This window comes from Biomphalaria glabrata, chromosome 3 (genome assembly GCF_947242115.1).
Source record: "Biomphalaria glabrata chromosome 3, xgBioGlab47.1, whole genome shotgun sequence".
Classification (NCBI taxonomy): Eukaryota; Metazoa; Mollusca; class Gastropoda; family Planorbidae; genus Biomphalaria; species Biomphalaria glabrata.
The window spans coordinates 7,051,580-7,063,163 of record NC_074713.1 but is presented as its reverse complement, the minus strand read 5'-3'; the positions used below and the strand labels follow the sequence as shown (position 1 = coordinate 7,063,163).

Below are 11,584 nucleotides of genomic sequence, written 5' to 3'. Positions count from 1 at the left end.
CGGGGCTTCGCCCCTAACTTCATTTATGGGTAATGAGTTGTAGATATCAGGAGAATGCGTTTCTGCAGAGAAGAATGCAAGAAAACGCTTTTGGCGTCGGGGCTTCGCCCCGTACTCCATTGATGAATAATGAGCTGTACTTGTCAGGAGAATGCGTTTCTGCAGTGAAAAAAGCAAGAAAACGCTTTTGGCGTCGGGGCTTCGCCCCGAACTACGTTGTGAATAATGAGCTGTACTTGTCAGGAGAATGCGTTTCTGCAGTGAAAAAAGCAAGAAAACGCTTTTGGCGTCGGGGCTTCGCCCCGAAATACATTGTGAAGAATGAGCTGTACTTGTCAGGAGAATGCGTATCTGCAGTCAAAAAAGCAAGAAAACGCTTATGGGGTCGGGGCTTCGCCCCGAACTCCATTGATGAATAATGAGCTGTACTTGTCAGGAGAAAGCGTTTCTGCAGTTAAAAAAGCAAGAAAACGCTTATGGCGTCGGGGCTTCGCCCCGAACTTCACCAGAGAACCTTATAGCGCTGCCCCAGTTGTTTTGTTTTTCGCCGAAGGTTGAGAAATGCTGCTTTTTTAATTCTCATATTTTAATATATATATATACATATATATATATGTGTGTGTGTGTGTTCGCGCGCGCGTGTGTGTGTGTGTGCACGTTTATGCGTAGGGTTAGGGTTTACTGGGCGTTAGGGTTAGGGTTTGGAAAAAAATCGCCCCCCCCCCACTCCAAAGTTCTGGATCCGCTAGTGGTATGACATCTGCAATCTGTGACCCTTCCTTTATGCTCTCTCTCCATGTGGATCTGTCCAGTGCCACCTCTTCCCAGTTGCCAGTGTCGATTTTGAAGAGCTTCATGTCGCGTTTGCATACATCCGTATAACGTAAAAGTGGGCGACCAGCGGCTCTCCTGCCTTCAATTAGATCGCCATACAGGATGTCCTGTGGAAGTCGACCTACTGGCATTCTACGAACGTGGCCAAGCCAGCCAAGGCGTCTGCTGCTGATAACAGAGCGGATGTCCTGGCATCCTGCTCTATGTAGCACTTCCTCATTTGATATCTTATCTTGCCACCTTATTTTAAAGATTCGCCTTAGGCATCGGAGGTGGAAGACATTCAGCTTTTTTTCCTGCCATGAGTAGGTTGACCATGTTTCACTTCCGTACAGCAAGGTGCTCAACACACAGGTCCGGTAGACTAGGGCTTTAGTACTGCTAGTCAGCAATATGTTGTCCCAGACTCTTTTCTGCAACTGTGACATGGTGGCCATTGCCTTGGCTATCCTGTTGTTTATGTCTTTATCCAGTAGAGTGTTGTTGGATATGATGGAGCCAAGGTAACAAAAGTGATCAACAATTTCTAGTGGTTGGCCATTAATGCTTACTTGAGGTGCAGTGTTTGTGTTTTGGACAAGTATCTTTGTCTTGCTTTGACTGATGTTTAAGCCGAACTTCTGGCAAGCAGCAGATAGTTTGTCAACCATGGACTGTAGCTGAATATCAGAATCAGCCACAATAGCTGCATCATCAGCATACAGGAGTTCCCTGACGAGTAGCTTCCTAACCTTGGTTTTTGCCCGCAGCCTTGATACATTAAATAGTTTTCCAGAGGATCTTGTATGGAGAAACACACCTTCGTTTATGTCGCTGTACGCATAATGCAGTAGACAGGAGAAGAATATGCCAAACAGAGTAGGTGCGAGCACACATCCCTGCTTGACACCACTGCAAACCTCAAAAGGTGCTGATTGGGCTCCATTGAATTTGACAGTACATTTAGTTTCCTCGTGAAAACACTCAATTAACTTCAGTAGTTTGGGAGGGCAACCTATTTTCCTCAGGAGTTTGAAAAGGCCACTTCTGCTGACCATGTCAAAAGCTTTAGTCAGATCGACAAAAACAATGTAAAGGGGTCTGTCTCTCTCTCTAAATTTCTCCTGCAGTAGTCGTAGAGAAGATATCATGTCTATAGTGGACCTACCTCTCCTGAATCCACACTGAGACTCTGGGTAGACTCTAGAAGCTATCACTTGCAGCCTGGATAGTGCCACTCTAGCAAAGATCTTGCCCACTATACTGAGGAGAGAGATACCCCTATAGTTGTTGCAATCACTCCGATCCCCTTTGTTCTTGTATATTGTGACTATAGTTGCGTCACGCATGTCCTGTGGGACATGACCTGTTTCCCAACAGCGGCAGAGGAGAATATAGAGTTCAGGGAGCAGGAGTGATTCGTTGACTTTCACTACTTCCACTGGGATACCATCACTCCCAGGAGATTTTCTATTTTTTAAGCAGTTAATTGCTTTTTTGAGGTCACTAAGGCTCGGAAGCTCATCTAGGCATTCCAGTACTGGAAGATCTGGTAGAGAAGCCAGGGCGACATCGTCTACTGAATTCTGTGTGGCATAGACTTCGAGGTAGTGTTCTGTCCATCGTTCTAGCTGCTTGGTTTGATCTGTAATTTTTTCTCCTGATTTGGATAGAAGGGGGGCAGGCTTAGACACTGCTGGACCCAGGGCCGCTTTAATGACATCAAATAGAGCTTTGCTATTTCCTGAGTGGAGACTATCTTGCATTCTGTTGCAGGTATCTCTCCAAAAGTTGTTAGCACATTTTCTAGCCATTTGTTTTGCCTCTTTATTAGCACTTTTGAAGGCCTCCAAAGATTTTGGATTAGGCTTTGTCTTGTGAGCGAGGTGTGCAGATCGTTTTTTCTCGATGCAAGGTTCCATATGTGCTAGATTCGCCTCAAACCAGTCTACATTTTTGTGTTTTTGAGGCCCAAAGGCGGTGATTGCCGAACTGTAGATTACGTCTCTAAATTTCTCCCATCTGATCGAGATGTCTTCTTCATCACTTAACGAGGGGATTGAACTGTTCAGGAGCTCGCCAAAGAGTGCACACTTCTCTGGGTCACCTACATGGTTGACGTTAATTCGCCTAGTTCTGGGTTGAGTGGAAGTGTAAGCTTTCTTGAGAAGTAGTTTGATTTTGCTTAGCACTAGTGAATGGTCTGAGTTGCAGTCCGCACTATGGTATGAACGGGTGTGGATGACACTTTTCAGATCCATCCTTCGGGTGATGCAGAGGTCAAGCTGGTGCCACCTTTTTGAGCGTGGGTGCTGCCAAGAGAATTTATGGCGTTCCTTGCAAGAGAAGAATGTATTTGTTACACACAGTTCATGAGAGCTACAGAACTCGAGTAGCCTTTGGCCATTGTCATTTATTTTGCCAACACCATGAGGTCCCAAGCATTTTGGCCATGCATCATTTCCATCACCAACACGGGCATTAAAGTCTCCATTTATATAGAGGTGCTCGGATTTTGGAATACTTTTAATTACGTCCTCTAGAGCTTGAAAGAATCTGTCTTTGTCCTCTTCTGGTGCAGCAAGGGTTGATGAGTAAGCACAGATTATATTAACTTTGCCTTGCGGTGATGCAAATTTCATGTGTGCTACTCTTTCATTGCCAATGGGAAACATTGCAATGCAGGGGACGAGACTGTTTCTTATTGCAAAGCCGACGCCATGTATTCTAGGGCTTTGTTCTGGTTTTCCTTGCCAGTAGAATGTATAGTTGCTTTCTGTAAGAGATCCACTGTCTGCCAGTCTGGTTTCTTGCAGGCAGGCCACATCAATGTTTAGTCTGCTGAGTTCTCTGTTGATGATAGCTGTTTGTCGCATGTCGGTGACGAGTTCAGGGTCAGTATTGAAGCCAGGACACATTGTCCGTATGTTCCAGCTTGCTAAACGCATTAATGTTGAGGGTTTTCTTTTCATTTTATTTGCAGGTGCGGGTGAGCAGCTTGCTTTTTGATTTTGTCTTAGCACCAAGCACCCAGTGGTGCGGCAAGCTGTGGCGGGATAGCACTTTATTGTCCGAGGGCTGCTCGGCTTAAGGCAGGCAGTAGCTATCCAGTGAGGCTAAAAAGCCCCTCCTACCGTCAAGAGTGGTCCCTGGCGTTCCAGCTTACGCCAATCAGCTAGGAACTTATCACCGGTAACTACCACTCTCCGTGTTTTTTCAAAGACATTACTGTCAGAGATGGAGTGACCTCTCCATTGCTGGGGGAAAGCCTGGGCGGTAAATTTGCGAGTGCTGGGCTGCCCACACGTCAGCACCCGCCTCTCTTCCATACTGACCGGGTCCAAAGGGATGGCGAGCCATCACAATTTGGGGACAGGTGGCTGCAGGAGTTTGCCAGAGAGCAGTAGTCTTACTACTGTCCCCCCGCCTACGGGGCTCCAGGACCGGATTTTCTGTTAGGGTTTACTCCCTTAGCCTTAGACCTTACAGGGACACACACACAAGTATTCATTATATGCTATTGGAAAAAAATAACGCCATATACAAAGCAATTTAAAACGTTAAAATATTATGACAACCTAAATGTAACTATCTGCAAAGATTTCCGTGCAAAGGAGCAATTTAATGAGTCTAAAACCAAATGTTTCAAGCCCTACTCTGTAGGGTAAATAAATCATAATGATAAAATTTCACTCTAATAATAAATTTCATTGCGACAATGAAGAGGTTTTTCCTACATTCATTTGTTTGTCAAATTATCCATACTCTCAGCAAGCACACTGTATGGTGGAAGGAAAAAGTAATTGTATTTCGAAAACGACTCTAATGATTTTCCTAGAAAGTTGATTTGTATCTTTGAAACAAAACACAAAAAAAAAAAAAAAACTACCTAATTGAAAACTGTTTTGACAGATAATTTTCCAATATATATTTTTTTAGAGGAGTACTGAGTTTAAACCTCATTTTTTTTTTAGCGTTGAAGAATCATGAATGATACCATAATGAAACTTTACATTTGCCCGAATGCCCATTTAACCAGTCCTCTCCTGGACATTGCCTTTAACATTATATTTCAATTTAAGGTACTAAAATTCACGGTCTTAAAGGAATGGGTTGTTGTTTTTTTTAATACGGCCCTGTTTATTGGAAGTTCAAATTTTTTTTTTTTTTTTTAATGGATGTTCCAGTTCCCCCCTCCCCCCCCCCCCAAAATGTATATATCCTGGAAACAAGGGGCGTAGCCTGTGTGCATTGCTTGACATGGCCGGATTTAAGGCAGGGCAGCCGGGGATGCAGACCCAGGGCCTCCACAAGAAAGGGTCCTCCACAAAAGAGATAAAAGTATTTCCGAATTCTGACTTGTCAGAAACTTAATTTTTTTTTTTTTGTTTTGTTTTTTTTTTCCTCGCATTTTATACGGCTGGCCAAAATGTCGCTTCCGCTTATTGCATCTAAGCATGCTCGGAATAAGTAAATACAGCTCTGTAGTTAAGACAGTCTACCAATGGCATTACTCTCCACACACTCAAAAATACACACTTTTTAAAACTAAAATATGCATATTATTTTTTTCCAAAAAAAGTGAGATTTAATGTATGCTACTTGGACGCTATTTCTTTCTTCTAAAATAATGCTTCCTTTTAGGACCTTTATTCAAGCTTTTGAAATATTGTAGGGTCCTCCACAAAAATCTAACATCGGGTCCTCTACAAAAATCTAACATCGGGGCCTCCACAAAAATCTAACATCGGGGCCTCCACAAAAATCTAACATCGGGGCCTCCACAAAATCTAACATCGCGGCCTCCACAAAAATCTAACATCGGGGCCTCCACAAAAATCTAACATCGGGACCTCCACAAAAATCTAACATCGCGGCCTCCACAAAAATCTAACATCGGGGCCTCTACAAAAATCTAACATCGGGTCCTCCACAAAAATCTAACATCGGGGCCTCCACAAAAATCTAACATCGGGGCCTCCACAAAAATCTAACATCGGGTCCTCCACAAAAATCTAACATCGGGGCCTCCACAAAAATCTAACATCGGGGCCTCCACAAAAATCTAACATCGGGTCCTCCACAAAAATCTAACATCGGGGCCTCCACAAAAATCTAACATCGAGTCCTCCACAAAAATCTAACATCGGGGCCTCCACAAAAATCTAACATCGGGGCCTCCACAAAAATCTAACATCGGGTCCTCTACAAAAATCTAACATCGGGTCCTCCACAAAAATCTAACATCGGGTCCTCCACAAAAATCTAACATCGGGTCCTCTACAAAAATCTAACATCGGGGCCTCCACAAAAATCTAACATCGGGTCCTCTACAAAAATCTAACATCGGGGCCTTTACAAAAATCTAACATCGGGGCCTCCACAAAAATCTAACATCGGGGCCTCCACAAAAATCTAACATCGGGGCCTCCACAAAAATCTAACATCGGGTCCTCCACAAAAATCTAACATCGGGGCCTCCACAAAAATCTAACATCGGGTCCTCCACAAAAATCTAACATCGGGTCCTCCACAAAAATCTAACATCGGGGCCTCCACAAAAATCTAACATCGGGGCCTCCACAAAAATCTAACATCGGGGCCTCCACAAAAATCTAACATCGGGGCCTCCACAAAAATCTAACATCGGGGCCTCCACAAAAAATTAACATCGGGGCCTCTACATAATCCGGCACTGTTGCTAGCATTATAATGAAACATATGTTTGATCTCGATCAATTATTTTATTAAAATATTTTTCACTAGTCCATGTTCGAGTTTTCATTTTTTTTTAAATCTTTACTGTGATGGTAGAATGTTAAAATCGAGATCCTATGTTTTAAACCTATATTGCTTTTTTTAAAAAGTGCATTTTTATTAGTCTTGGAAAGAGACAAAGTGGTGTCATAATAAATTATGCCGGCCAGAAGGGCTTCCACTAACATTCGATCTTGAATATATTTCTGTTTACTAAAAATTAGATAAAATAAAATTAGGTCTAATTGAAGAATGTGATACAATGTCGATAGTATCTTGCATTAATTGGCATAATATAGTTGATATAATAATAATCTTTATTATGCGTAATGAGAAAATTTGGTTTACAGTTGTGCATTACAAAAAAAAAAAAAGTGGATTAAAAAAGATCCTCCCCGGCGGGGAATCGAACCCCGGTCTCCCGCGTGACAGGCGGGGATACTTACCACTATACTACCGAGGAGACATGAGAAAGTGAAAAAAATAAAAGGATGATCTACTTATTTATTTCACGCAGTGTCACGTGACGTGGAAGCGTTCAGCACATTCAAAATGGAGGCTGTGTTTAATGGAATGTGTAACATTTAGTTCATTTGTAAGGAAACCTTTGTGTCTTTATATTGCTCGGTGGATATTTAGTATTATAACTCAGGTATCACATAGATTTTACTATTTTATGTAATCTACATCTACATTATTTTAGTATAATATAGAAAAAATATGTTCTTTATACTCTAGATCCTGATATAATTGCTGAGGGATCCATCATCGATATGATTCTGAAATTGAAAATTCCTTTTGAGTTATGGCCCCTATACTTAGTATACTGCCTTGAGTATTAATAAATATAATAATCATCATATTTATCTACTTATCTAGGTTGTCTTTATTCTATTAGATCTAGTAGTTTCATTTTCTAGATTCTAAGATCTAGATCAGATCTAGATCTATACTTATTAAATAAGAAGACTAGAATCTCTAGTACTAGACCGTAGACGACTGTTTCTGTAGTGACACTGTGACTGTAGTCATATAATTTCATATATTGAATATGTAGTTAGGAAGTTAGTGGGCCTTAGACTTAGAGTAGACTTAGAATGACTTAGACTTAGACGTTTCCTTGAGGCTGAGGTCATTTATCATTACTAATTATTACAGTTTGTTCTCTTCATATTAGAAAATCCAGAGTATTGTGATGTAATGAACCATTAATGCCAAAGTATTTTAGTTTTTTACACAGGCAATGGTTTCAAATTTACATAAATGATAGATCACATTGCAAAATTAGCCTATAGAAATAAAGTTCAGAAACAAAACTCAGATTATTTGCTAACGATTTTAACAGAATTTTTTATCAGATCTACATTATAGTTATACTTATAGAATAATAAAAACTACACAAGATACTGAAATTTTACATAAAGAATTAGATCTAGATTTAGAAGAATTACAGAATTGGGAATCAAATTGGAGTATGTATTTCCATCCAGAAAAATGCCATATAATAAGAGTAACAAATAAAAACTAGATTTTAACTTACTTTATTAGTGGTCAACCAGTCACTCAGACTAAAAAATCAATATATCAATATCCCCATATTGATGAAATTATTAAAAAATCAAGCACAACTTTTTATAACCCCATCCAAAACAGAAAACTAAAAATGCTATTTATTTTATTTAACTTCAGTTAGGGCCAGTTAGGCCAATATTAGGAATATAAGCATCCTCTGTTTGGGATCTCTCAAATCAAGATAACATAAAGAAACTAGAACAAATATTATACAAAATAGAGCTGTGAGATTTATAACAAACGAATATTCACATTTGATTAGATTGACACCATTAGTAAAATTATTAGTAAACTCAGATTCAACTCAGAGAAACTTAAGGACAGTAGAATAAAAAGATTATTAGCTATGATACATAAAACACTAAACACCTTAATTTAGTAATAGAAAAACAAAACCTAATGAAATACTTATTCCGTATGCGAGAACAAATGCTCCTCCTTCCCTAGTGCCATTAGAGAATGGAATGGGTTGCCTGAATCAGCCAGGAAAACCAACAACTTAGCAGAGTCATTGCCATTGATTAATTTGCATGACTAGATTGACACATATAAAATGCATAGGATGTAATTATGTTCTTTTGTAAAATGTTTTACATGTTTCGGATGTTCCTTCAGAGTTGAAGATAGTTACTTCCTAGTCCAAACCTCCCGCAGGACGACGGGGGATGGGAGCGGGCAGGGTTTGAACCGTCGATAAATCCGAACGACAGTCCAGCGCGCAGACCGCACGACCACGTCTGTAATATAATATATATAAGTATATAAGATAAGAAGATCTAATCCTATAGCTAGATTTTATAATAGTATCTAATAGTAGGATGACTACGAGAGTCTAATAGTACTAGAGACTAGAGTAGATAAGACTAGTCTAGACTTACACTTACTTAGTCTTAGAGTACTCAAGTGTCTCAAGATCTATATAAACACTTCTAAAACGTTTTTTATTTAAAACTTTTTAAAGATAAATCATAAAATGAATTAGGATCATTATTATTATGAATGAATGAAATTAATATTTTATTTTATTATATATATATATACTTTTTGTTTAGATCTAGGTTCCTAGAGTCTATTCAGATACTAGAATCTAGACTAGATTCTAGATAAAGATTTAGCAGTAGTAAGATCTAGAATTTAGTAGAAATCTAAAAGATCAAATTCCACTGTTGTATAGATCTATCTGTACAGAGTATACACAGTGGCAGTGGCTTGAGTAAAGTAGATCTAGACCCCTTAGTTCTATATTATTACTTCTAATTTCTTGGTGCCTGACCAAATATACAGGTCTGTATACATTTTGAACAGTTTTAGCATGTCTCATTTTTCCTAGTATTAAATCTTTAAAGCCTACTGGCAATTTTAGAAATCTATTGAACTTTAACCAATCAGACTCACCAAATCTGTTAATGCCCAAATAAGGGCCTGGCAGTGAACAAAATATATTCTGTACACATTACTTTTTGTTATGTATATATGTGTGCCTGTAGTTATTATAATTATCAAAATCATTCAGAATGATATCTGCCTAGAGCTAGAGACTTTTATCTGTTGATAATTATTTGTTTGTGAGTTTTGTTTAAATAGTTTTGTGCTCTAATCTGGTGATTCTGTTTATAGATATCCTCTTTCTTTGATTTCTTTGCAAGCAAACACAGGAAACTGAACTCTCCCTGCATCCCACTTATAATCTTGTAAACTTGTATTTGAATTTCCGGTATGATCTCTCCCAGTGTTCCCAAATCTTTTTCTTTAGCGGAACTCTTCACACATTCTGAGTAGTTAGCAGAATACTTTGCAGATTCTAGAGAGGTTAATTCACATGGTGGCCTACTAATTAATTATGCCAGTAGTTAGTGGAACATCTACTCAGGCCTCTGTTCGGTGGAACACTGTTGTAAACACAGTTTGGGAAACACTGATCTATCCTGATCATTCTGTCGCTGTTGAATCATCACTAAAAGTTTTAATGGGTTCTTTATTAAAAATTATTTTATACTTTTATTCTTTTGAGTGAAAGATGGGAAATCGGAAAAGTTAACATAATTATTGAAATTTGATTATTGTTGTTTGTGTTACAGATATAAAAAAAAAAATTTAAAAAAAAAGAAAAGTAATTGATCAGACTAATTTTCATTATGCTCCGAGTTAATCCCTTTCTTTAGCAGAGGTCCGTATGAATTCATTTACCTGTTATTCTTGACTATTAAAAGCATTCCATGGCTGATGTAAATGAAGATAATGCACTACATTGAAGTCTCTAGATAAATAACAGTACAACATGGGGTGATGGCAAGCTCTTATAGATTTATAAAATGGGCCATTTAATGTACCATTAATTATAATTTTCCTAATTGGAATGTAGAACATTTTAAAAACATTTTGGTAAACTACCTATTACTAAGAATTTACACTAGGGACAAACACATAAAACATTAAGAACTTTGTGTTTGTCATATACAAGGCTTCAAATGCATATTTATGCCTTCATAAAACAAAAATGTCTTAGAACGTATTATTTGTTTATTTCTATAGCAGTAATATTGAGTTGCCTTGTTCCTTATTCCCTTTTCTTATCCTGTCATTTACAGTCACTCTTTTAGAAAAGATCATTCTTATGTAGTCTTATATACATTCTTTTCACAGAAAGAGTAAACAGGATAAATAGCAGCGCTAATGTACAATTCTATTATTCACTTCATGTAAATATTCTAATAAATATTAAGAATGAATGTGAAAACAACAACATTTGTTAAGCTTTTATCTTTTTACTCATTCGGGTCTGTGTCTATTCTAAGCTATGACTATGCATTTAAAGTAAATTCATGCTTCATTATTAGTCTTGGTGAAGCTCTTCAAAGAAAGAGTAAAAATGTTACAATTGCATAATAATAATCATACAAACATTTGATAAGAAGCTTGTAATCAAATTTTAAATTGCAAAGTAATAACACAAAACACACACACACAAAAAAAGATTTTAACTTTTAATTTTGACAAAGCTGATATTAGTGCATTCAACCATCAAAAACGTGAGTGCACCCAATCTGGCAGTGAGATAAGTATCCACCTCTGCTCGCCTCTCCCTTGTCCCAAATTATAGTATTAAGTGTTCATTCCCTTTGTATGCTGTAACCTGATTTTGTCCTTGTAGTGTTAAGCACACTTCTGATCGTTTCGTTTGTTAGACCACATGCTGTATGGCAGGGGTTCTCAACCTGTGGGTCGCGACCCCCTTGGGGGTCGATTGACGATTTGCCAGGGGTCGCCTAAGACCATTGAAAATATGGATTGTTATTGTCTACTCTTCTATTGCTGTATGTGTGTGTGTGTGTGGGGGGGGGGGTCACGTCAAAGTGGGGCATTGTAAAAAAAGGGGTCGCCGAGCTTAAAAGGTTGAGAACCGCTGCTGTATGGCCTAATTTCTGTCATGGCAACGTTCAGG

At 38.7% G+C, this 11,584-nt stretch overlaps 1 protein-coding gene and 1 non-coding gene across 7 annotated transcripts in view; one reads left to right on the top strand and one right to left on the bottom strand.

Moving 5' to 3' along the window:
• Window positions 1-6,961: 6,961 nt before the first annotated feature.
• Window positions 6,962-7,033, bottom strand: Trnad-guc (transfer RNA aspartic acid (anticodon GUC)). Its single transcript has one exon. It is a non-coding gene; the product is annotated as a tRNA-Asp (tRNA).
• A 60-nt stretch (window positions 7,034-7,093) lies between these two features.
• Window positions 7,094-11,584, top strand: part of LOC106055345 (signal-induced proliferation-associated 1-like protein 2) — a 57,608-nt gene continuing 53,117 nt past the window's right edge. For 4 of the 6 annotated variants that reach the window (XM_056023134.1, XM_056023132.1, XM_056023133.1 and 1 more), the window contains exon 1: window positions 7,117-7,222. The gene's annotated coding sequence lies outside the window, so the exon portion shown is untranslated. Of the gene's footprint in view, window positions 7,223-11,584 lie in introns of all 6 variants that reach the window. The other 2 variants (XM_056023128.1, XM_056023130.1) reach the window with 2 other exon arrangements.